The sequence below is a fragment of the Oratosquilla oratoria genome, chromosome 11 (assembly GCF_046742065.1).
Source record: "Oratosquilla oratoria isolate Oo_2021 chromosome 11, ASM4674206v1, whole genome shotgun sequence".
NCBI classification, from domain to species: domain Eukaryota; kingdom Metazoa; phylum Arthropoda; class Malacostraca; order Stomatopoda; family Squillidae; genus Oratosquilla; species Oratosquilla oratoria.
This window is the reverse complement of record NC_134787.1, coordinates 35,578,765-35,586,920: the sequence shown is the minus strand read 5'-3', so window position 1 is coordinate 35,586,920 and position 8,156 is coordinate 35,578,765. Positions and strand designations below refer to the sequence as shown.

The 8,156-nt window shown below is 40.5% G+C and overlaps 1 protein-coding gene across 6 annotated transcripts in view; it reads left to right on the top strand.

Moving 5' to 3' along the window:
• The first annotated feature begins 399 nt into the window (after nucleotides 1-399).
• LOC143029737 (alpha-tocopherol transfer protein-like) overlaps nucleotides 400-8,156 on the top strand; it is a 94,041-nt gene continuing 86,284 nt past the window's right edge. For 4 of the 6 annotated variants that reach the window (XM_076192619.1, XM_076192617.1, XM_076192618.1 and 1 more), the window contains exon 1: nucleotides 400-558. The gene's annotated coding sequence lies outside the window, so the exon portion shown is untranslated. Of the gene's footprint in view, nucleotides 633-8,156 lie in introns of all 6 variants that reach the window. The other 2 variants (XM_076192614.1, XM_076192616.1) reach the window with 2 other exon arrangements.

Below are 8,156 nucleotides of genomic sequence, written 5' to 3'. Positions count from 1 at the left end.
ATGGTATAATTTTGTATTTTTTTCTAAAGGCGCATGTTCAGTACGTCCTTGATCAAAACGCACATAAGTATTTGACGACCAAGAAGCCAATAATCCAAGAAATCGTAGTTGCGTATTATCTGGCCATACATAATTACATTTCTTTCATTCTTTGTGCGTCATTGGAAGCTGTTATAATATCAAATGTGCCTTCACATAAACCTGGAGGCTATATCTCACGAGTGAATTATTTAAATTAGTTGGAAATAAATATTTTGTCTCAAGTGCAACTCAATCGACCTGCCGGCATCACGAACATGGCTGGCGGGCGTACGATTAAAAATCTCTCCAAGCTGTCAGACATACGATTTCAGGCCTGGCGACAGCCGTATTGGTGTACATAGTATTGTACCTCAGACCCCGTATATCTATGAGAACTCAGAAAGTGTCAGACAGTGCGACAAGAAGGTGTAAGCAGTGCAATCGATGTGATTTGATTGAGTGACGAGTGATTCATTAGCGTTACATTGAATTTGTTTGTTTTGCTTCCATCTTCACCTGTAGGGCAGCGTGGACAAGGTAAGGATACCAACATTATACGGAAGCGTTGCGTTGCAGCTGTGTAGAAGCCATGATATAACAGGATATTACTCGTAAGTGGAACAAACGTTTTAAGAGCATAATGTATTTGGACGTTATTCTACCAAATGCATTTCTGGTTTATTTATAATTCATTCTTCCCAATGAGTACATTGAATACGAACAAATACGAATAGCGGATTAATCTTAGTAGTGAGTTGTGGAATGGCAATGAAACGTAGCCGTGTTGTACTGTTGTGAAAAGCAGGGTTCTGGGAACATCTTCAGATTGAAATGCGATAACTTTATCGATTACCCGAAATCACATAATAGTTATTCTTAAGCATGATGTGTGTATTCTTTCTGTTGGTAGGCATTTTGTGGATACAAGTTTTATATAGTTTATATGTCAAACCAGTAGTTTCCATATAACATTACTCGAAGTTATACAATTTGTTTTAACCCCACGAAGTGTATGCGGTGGTGGACTGCAATTAAAAATTAATTCTTAACATTTGGACAAGCGACCTATTCTTGCAACGAGCGTGGTGTCGAATATTCTGAATCTTCTTTTTGGTACCCGGAGCTGATATACCAAGTATACCCAAGCTGCGTCCGTCTTGCGATCAACTCAAGAGGGAGGGAGAAGGAGTTGGGGGTAGGGGTGGGGGTGGAGTGCAAACTTTCTCCAGTTCTCCGATGCAGGTGGATAGGATGTGAACGTCCACGTGACTCGCACGCAATGTGCTGGCCGATTCACCTAGTAATTCCATCGTCAGCCCGTACCCAACCACAAGTCATCATAGAACTCTTCAGGCATATGGAATGGCATTTTATATTTGTGGAAAAAATGAACTGCTGAAGCTCTCCGGACTTTACTACGCTGCCTCAGTTAAACTGAGTTTTGTTTTTAGGGCAAGTCGATCCTTTCAGAACCAAGTTCATGGGACACGAATGGCAGGAGTTCCATATCATAACCATGTACATTTGATTAAATAGGCTTGGTCTACACTTTGTGAGATGTCGCATGATAATCCATGTTGTCTCAGTTAAACTGTTATCTTGCCACAAACTCATTCCATACACTTTGCAATCGCGCCTGAAGTCCTGCACTGACTTCTGGTTGGGTTTGCGTTGACTTGAAATAAAACCCATCAAGCGTGTGAGTAGGTGGAAGAGATCGATTCGTGTGGGTGGGATGGGGGTGAGTGAAGCCACCTCAGGCGTAACCACGTGGGTATTGTTTAATAAAGGGAATCGTGTGTTGCAACGTTTGTACAACGACTTCGCTAAGCCCTCGTCAGGTACTGGCGTCGACGACACCGATGATAATCCGTTTGGGTTATGGTTAGTCCAATGAGTGAGCGTCTCTTTCACTAACGTACTTCACAGTTTTATTTATGGTGAACTGTGATTTTATTCAGCTGATTAGTGAGTTATGACCTGCATGAGTATTGTTTTGAGTCACAGTAACAGGTGATAGTGATTTGGGGTCACGTTTCCGTGGGTTCAAACAAGTTTGTGTGGGTTGCAGATTTGGTGGTGGGGAATGGGGCCGCCTAAGTTTAGCTTGTATTCCGTTTTATTTTCTCTCTTCGTCTCCCTCGTTTTTTTCCCTTATCTTTTTTATTTTCTCCTCTCAATTGTTCTCTTCATTTTATATTTGTCTTCTTACTCTCGTTCTTGTTCGTTTTCCTTTTCCTTTCCATTTCTCTTCTTCCTCTCCTTTACCTGCTTAATTTTTTCTTGTTCTCCAAGGTCCTCTTCTTCGTCTTCTCTTCTTTTCTCTTTTCTTCACCTTTTCCTCGTGCTTCTTTTTTACCTAATTGTGAGCAAGTTCGTCTTCTCTTCCTTTTCCGTCTCTTCATTTTCTTTCTTTTTTCTATATTCTTCCTGGTTAGCGACAGGGGTCACCTGTTGAGTACTTGGCACTCTCCCCACTCTTGGTGCCAGCTTTCCTGCAGGGACATAGTGCGGGCACCAAGGGAGGTCGATTGGTTCGTGCGGTTGTGACGTGCAGGTGTTCACGTCCAAAGGAGCGACAGGTGTCGTGAAGGAGAGCAGGTGTAATAAAATCATTATAGCGCATGGTCCTTGGCGATCGCCATCAGTGTTATTGTTATCGTTTTTATGATGATGATAATTAATATTATTATTATGGTTACTAATGTTAATTTTATTATGGTTGTCATTGTTACAGCTGTTCTGTTATAATTCTTATTGTTGCTGTTATTGTTATTAAGAATAACAGTATAGACCCGTCTTACTACGTCACATAATAATGAACATCCCAGATTGGATGCAAATCAGGCGAGATTACAATTGTTTCCCAACGCCCTTTCTCTGCCTCATAACGACTGTCCTGATCTTACCCTGTCTTCTTTGATCACTTGGCCCAGAATCACCACACCACATCAGACACGTAGTATCTATTCTATGGGAAAACAATTATGACGTCATACAAGAGAATGGGAAGGGGGCCAAGAGTATGTGAAGAAGGGACCCATTGATGGATGGATGTGTGTGTGTGTATATATATATATATATATATATATATATTTTTTTTTTTTCGCAAACCACGCGTAACGCGCAGTGCAGTATCGGGTGCTTCCCTGCGTATACCATGAGTTCGTGACGTCATTATGACGTGTGGGGATACAAATCGATGATTGGTTTTCTTCTTTACTCACCCGAGGCAGCCTGTGACGGTGTAGTCATGTGATACTTGCAACAAAGTAGAACCTCTCAGTCATTGTTGATTTGTATAATTATTATATTTTAAAGTAGCGTTGATATAATGTACAAATCACAAACACGAGGACTGTTTCAAGGGCCTGAAGAATGGCATTGTAAATTATAAGTATTCTCTTGGGAACAGAATATGTACTTGATAAAATTTGTGAACTCAATTATTTCCAAAGTGCTCCTTGAAGTTAGGTTTAACATGACCGGGATTAAATGCCCTCTTACGGTCTTCCTGGTTTGCGCTTTGTGATTATTTTCGGGTTTTAGTGAGCTGTTTTTTTTTCACTCACACCGATTATGATAACCAAATATTTGGTAGGGGTTTACAATTTCATTTTACTAACCTTCTGAAGTCGGTCCTTGTCGTCTTTGTTTACATTTTCGATATCGCCAAGATGGACGACATTTGTTTTGATGACGTCATGTCTAAAGGAGGCTGTGGGTTTGAAATGCGTTGCTTTGGGTACAGGGAGAGAGGGAGTGACTTCCGAGCAACGTGTACTCTTCTAAAGGACATGGTGATGGTGGTCGCGTGTGTATGGGGACTGGATCAGTTGGGTAACCGAAACAACTGTCATCCATGAAGTTCACCAATAAGAAAGGGAGCAAGTTACAGGAGCATTTTTGTGAACACGTGTGCGCGCGACACACACACACACACACCAATATTTTCCGAAGTTTGTTATCAAGACATCCCCGGCGCAAGATGATAGAAGCGCCGGTGAACTACAGGCCATAACTAGGAACGGGAGATGTTGTGATACATTAGACTGTTTAGTTGTGTATACCAACGGGACCGTGTGGGGATGTGCGGTCTTATCGTTTCTTCGACTTTATTTGTGATAACTTACGTCGTCGACCATTCGTAGACCGATGCTGAGCCTAGAGTGGGTGATAAGATGAAGTACACAGTTTTGTTTGTGATACGTCGTAGTAAGCTATAACGGGAAAGTTTCGTCGAATATTTTGTTGGATTTTTGTAATCACTATGACGTAGAAAGATGTCAAAATCAGAAAAGGTCGAAGAATTTGTTAGATTTTTGTAGTCACACTTGCTCCTGTAAACTCTTAAAATGTGCGTTTCCAATGAGGTAACATTGGCATGCGGAATTGTCGCATAGTCCGGCCAAGGGTGTTCCAACCTGATCATCACCAGTCAAATTGCTGCTGCATGCGATTTTGTCGCTTTCAACAGGTGGCAACGTTCCCCGTTGAACATGAGGCATTCCATGATACTTGGCCTGTTGCTTAGTGTCGTCTGCCTGTCGCCATAAAAGATGATAACTTGTATTTGATGTGGGGTAAGTAGTGGGATGCTATTATGGTGTATTTTGATATCCTGTTATGAAAACTAAAAAGTTTTGATGAAAAAGGTAACTGGAAAATATATAGTTAAGTTCCAATGTGTTGGTTTTGTTATGTCGATGGGATCTCAGCCTAATGGTGTTAAAAGAAGAAGAAGAAGAAAACGTACGATGCCTTTTTGGATGTAGTTTGCTTTGCCATCAGGGCAGGGACAGTTGCGGCTGGGACAAATGTCCGAGGAGGAGGAGGAGGAGGAGGAGGAGGCGGAGGCGGTCTTTCACTACCCTGAGCAGCAGTCGTCATTATCATTGTCATCAGTTTGCTCATTATCTGGCGTTCATTAATATTCTAACCATTACATTAATGTTCAATTATTTACTTTCATACCCACGTAATTGAGAGCACGATTCCCTATGCTTTGCTTGCACTGTCCTTTCTCAGGAATAACAGAATGCCCAGAAGAAACGAGTGGATAAATAGAAACGAAGCAAAAACAGTGGCCTCCGTTATTGGCGCAAAACTATTGAATAGATAGTGATAGCTGTATGTCATTTCATGCAGTGGAAATGGAATAATTGAAGCTTACAATTACGTGCAGAATGTCATGGTTCAATACAGTATGTACGAATTCAAACGCTTTCACGTTTGTCTCTTCATTAAATACAAAAACATAACTGTTCCTCGACTTTAGTCAGTGTGTACTGTAAAGGCTTTGGATATAATTAATTAAAGAGGAATGTTGAATGTTGCTATTTTGGGACTATCCATTACATAAAGAGTACAGGGAATTTATTCGTGAAGGCTCCCGATATCGAAGAGGTAATGATCAACAAGCCTCAAGCCTGTACGAGAGTTGACACCTTGACGTGGTGGACAGGCTTGAGAATCTTAATGACTGCAAAAGCAATGTCGATAGAGAGAAAATCTCTGAAGGGACACCCATATCGAACAGGTTTTCTAAGAAAGATCAGACAAAGAGCAGCTCACACGCACAGTCTCAGGACCCACTTTTGACACGTCCCTTATGGGGAACAGTCAAGAAGGCGTTCCTTGTGTATGGTGCACTGCTACAGTGATTTTGCTTCATAAAAAAGGAGACCAGAAGGACCTTAGTAACTATCGACCGATTAGCTTGCTATCAAACGTATATATTCTCCAAGATTCTTACAAATAGACTAAGTCAAGTTTTAGATGGAAACCAACCGAGAGAACAGGCAGGATTTAGGAGCGGATATTCGGCTCTAGACCATTTGCAGGCGATAAACCAACTAATCGAGAAAACGACAGAATACAATATACCTCTCCGTTTAGCTTTTGTAGATTACGAGAAGGCCTTTGACTCGGTCGAACAAATAGCAATACTAACCTCGCTACGCAAGCAGGGTACAGACGAACAGATCGTAAGAGTTTTAGAAAAGATTTAAGCGAAAGGTACAGCTATAATTTGACTATATAAAGATACAGAAAATATCAAGATCGAGAAAGGAGTACGGCAAGGCGATACAATTTCACACAAACTATTTACAGCTTGCTTGGAAGATAATTTCAGAAGGTTGAGTTGGGAAGAGTAAGGTTTTAAGATTAATGTCGATTTTTTAACCACCTAAGTTTTGCGGATGACATTATTCTTATTTCAGAAAGAGCAGAAGACTTGCAAGATATGCTGAGTGATCTAAACAAGGAAAGTCTCAAAGTAGGTTTAAAAATGAATAAGAGTAAAACCAAAGTAATGTTCAACACGAAAGTTCAAAGTAAAGGTGGTGTAATTGATGGTGAGAGTCTTGAAGAAGACGTAGTACAATTGGTTGGAAAATGTTTGGTAAGTATAATAAGATACTGAGAGGTTCTACCTTTATGTTTGAAACGTAAATTTTACAATCAATGCATTCTGCCAGCAGTAATCTACGGTTGTAAGACTTGAAAACTAACGAAGGCGATGGAAACAAAACTAAGGAACTAAGGACAACACAGAGGAGAATGGAGATATCAAAAATGGGAATAACACTGAGGGACCGAAAGAAAGCAAGCTGGGTGAGAGAGCAGACTAGAGTGAAAGATATTGTGGAGGCGGTAAAAGAGAGGAAGTGGAATTGGGCAGGTAAGTTAGCGCAAACGACTGACGAGTGATGGAGCAAGTGTGTTACTGAGTGGACGCCGCGAGATAGGAAACGTAGAAGAGGGAGACCAGACAGAAGTTGGAGAGACGAGATCGAGAAGTTTGCAGGAATGACGTGGGAGAGGAAGGCGCGGTCGTGTGAATCATGGAATGCTATGAAGGAGGCCTTTGTTCAGCAGTGTATTCAGGACGGCTGATTTGATTGGTTGATTGAATGATCAACAATAATAATAATAATGCTATCATAGTGGAGTGGGTGAGGTAGGCTGCTTTCGCTGTGTTCCATTGGAACTGAGGGTCTGGATCTGTGTCGAGAGAGCGAGAGATATGCCTGAAGACCATATTAGCGCATTTTAATTGACTTTCACTTAACAGCGCCACATATGGGTTGGTGGTCGGTTGGTACTTGGGGAAGTGTTTGTCAAACACGTCCCCAAGTACCAACCGCAGACCCATATGCGCTGTGTAGTGAAAGTAGATTCAAATGCAATAATGTGGTCTTTAGGCATCTTTCGCGACACAGAAATCGACACTCACTTCCAATCACAGCGAAAGCAGTCTAGACGTAGACACTCACTAGGAAGCACACAAAAAACATTGTTTATGAGCATTCTAGTGCGCGTCTACGGCGCATGCGCGCAACTGATTTGATGTGTGTATGTATATATATATATATATATGTATATATATATATATGTATATATATATGTATATATATATATATATATATATATAATAAAGTAGTAGCCTCTGTCTGTCTGTTCACGAACTCCTAGAGTTTTGGAGGTAGACCCCCATAACCATATATATTCTGATACCCTATCACTCCAGGTACTTGGATAACTGCATTTCATTTAAAAAAAATATTTTGGTTAGGGTTAAGGATTAAATTTAGGTGGGATATGGTTAGGTTAGGGATTATTTACGAACTCCTAGGTTCTTCCAGATAGACCTCTATAACCATATATATTCTGAAGCCTTATAACCCAAGTTACTTGGATAACTATCTTTCATTTGTCTGTCTGTTTGTTCATGAACTAGGGTTTTGGAGATAGACCCCCTATAACTATATATATTCTAATACCCTATCACTCCAGGTACTTGGATAACTATGTTTCATTGAAAAATTGGTTAGGGTCAAGGGTTAAAGTTAGGTGGGATATGGTTAGGTTAGGGATTATTCACGAACTCCTAGGTTTTTGCAGATGGGCCCCTATAACCATATATATTCTGAAATATTATAAACAAAGGTACTTGGATAACTATCATTTGACTGTTACCATATATATGGTAACTATATTTAATTAAAAAATTGTTAGGATTAAGGGTTAAAGTTAGGGATTATTCACGAACTCCTAGGTTTTTGCAGATAGACCCCTATAACCATTTATATTCTGAAACCTTGTAACCCAAGGTACTTGGATAACTATCA